Raw genomic sequence first — 2,500 nt, 5'->3', positions numbered from 1 at the left:
GAAAAGAAACAATGGGACATTTGGGATTACATCAAAGGACACCTTTTTCATTAGTGTTCTTTCTGCAATAGCAAATGCCACCTAATTCTGGTTGTTTATCAGTTTGGGCTTGAGCCATAAAGTGCTTCCTAGTGTACCATTTACCAAGCACTTTAGGCAGAATGCATGTTCTCCAAAACTTAGTGAGCTTGGGCAAAACAGAATTCCAGTGTTGTTCCTCAGGCAGAATTCGCTGGTGGAAAAATGTGGTGGCACCACACCCATCAAAAGCACACACAACAAAGTCATAGTATTTTCTTTCCACAGTAAAAAGCTGCTGCTGTGTTTGGTGGAAATACTCATGTTCCTTTTTAAGCCAAAAGTTACCAGCACTGTCTTTTCTCAAACATGACGAACGTTTAGAAACATAGCTCTCAAAGTCTCAATTTTCAATGCAAAACCGACACTTGATATCTCCACACCCTTCCTCACAACAGTCACAAGAACAGAGAAAGTTTGGGGTAGCATGTAACCAGGGGTATTTTTTGTTGATGAACATATCGCACTTTACTATTTTGAAATTTATGTGTTTCTGTTTCATAACATATTCATAAGCACTGATTGCTAGTCCCTTATGTTTACATCCATGCATTGTTGCTTTAGAAAATACTTTGTTCAATTCATGATAACGAATTGATTGAAGTAGAGACTGTAAAAGTAATGCCAAATTTGTGTGCGATGCTAGTTTGCTTTGGGGGGCTCCAATCCTTCCAGCTCAGTGTTTGTAAAAGTTAGTGGCCTGTGTCTTCCTCGATCTGCAATCTTTGCTCCTCAGAAAGTTGTATCTCTTTTTCCGAACAAACCTGCAGGAGTTTGGGATATTCAAGATCTTGATACTTAGGAACGAGACTGTGATTTTACAATTGTTCAGTTCAGCATACAAAGAATTCATCTCCTCTTCCGACGGAACTGGCACACTTTTAGACTCAATTTTTGGCTCCTCTGCCAGGTTATCGACCTGTGATACGTCCAAAACCCTGTTTAAGGTTGCATCCAAGTCAGTTTTCATTTTCTTTGCTGAAGTAAAATTGATATCACGAGCTCTTGCATACTCCACTTCCTTTACATACGAAGGTAGAATCCACGAAGACTTCACTTGCGTACATGACATTTTTCCATTTATTTTTGTCCATGCCTCAAGGTAAAAGAGTACGCAGGCTACATGGGAGCAGGATTCCCCAAGACCGGCCTTGCAGCCACAACAATGAGCAGAAATAATAGTTTCCTGCTTTTCGGTAATGATCCACACTGGAATCAACGAGTCATTCATTTTCTGCGAATGTCTTACCTTCGCTAAAACTACAAAATTATCCTTGACTATGTGGCCCTGTACACTTGAAATAAATCTGGAAACCATCTGGTTGTACGCTTGTAGGCTTCAAAATGCTTTAAATTGCTGTTTTGTGTAGTAACTTGACAAGGTAAAGTAGTAGATCCGTTGATTCCACCAGAGGTAAACAATCGGGTATGAAGTTCTTGCTCTCGATTAACACAGGATTGATCCCAATTGCTGATATTCTTTCATGGTAACGTTTCTTGACCTTTGGCTCCAACTTATTAGCATAATCTGAAAGAGGTATGGAAGGTTTTCCTCGTTGATATTTTCGCTTGACTTCACTTCATTCTCTTGAGTACCAAGTGCCATTTTAAAATTTCGTGGGAAAATTACTCCACCAATATGGCGACCGGAAGTTATGTGACGTCACGTGAAAATGACCTATTTGGTGACAAATTTTCATTGAATCTGTGGGATGAACTTGGTACTTGTGTTGCTAAGTTATGACCAACCCACATGAAATATCCGTTAAAAATGTTTGACATCTCAAGGGGGTCTTTTGATGTGCTATTGTGATACAGGTGTTTTAAAGAAGATACAACGTTAGATTTTTTCCTTTTCTTGTTGATTAGGCTATTGGCTCCGTTCCAGGTATTCTTCATGTTGTTTAACTTTTCAGAGAAGAAAGCGTCAAAATAGTTCTTTTTATTCAATCTAGTAAGAGTACATATTCTTTTCCTATAAAGTTTGTATTTTACAAGGTTACCCAACTGAAGAAAGAAATTTTTGACCTTGATTGATTTTTTCAAGCCACTCGTTATCCAGGGCTTAGAAAACTGCTTGCACATACGATTCAAGACCGTTCTTAAGGGAGTGTGTTTGTTTATAAGTACATTTAAGGAGTCATAAAAGTGGGAAAAAGCTTTATCGACATCGAATGAGTCGCCAAGATTGATTTAATTAGAAAGCACAGTGTAGAGTTCGAAGTTAAATGTGTCTTCAGAGAAACTAGAAAAATCTCTGAATCTTTTCCCTCTGGATTTTGAATTCTCCAGAGAAGTATGAAAGACACAGAACTGCGAGTAATGATTGCTGATGTCAGAAATAATGTTGCCACTGGTAATTTTCACATCATCTTTGTTGGTTACAATATTGTTGATTAGGGTGGCTGAGTTATTGTAAACA

The sequence above is a fragment of the Montipora foliosa genome, chromosome 3 (genome assembly GCF_036669935.1).
Source record: "Montipora foliosa isolate CH-2021 chromosome 3, ASM3666993v2, whole genome shotgun sequence".
Lineage (NCBI taxonomy): Eukaryota > Metazoa > Cnidaria > Anthozoa > Scleractinia > Acroporidae > Montipora > Montipora foliosa.
Note: the sequence above shows the minus strand (reverse complement) of the source record.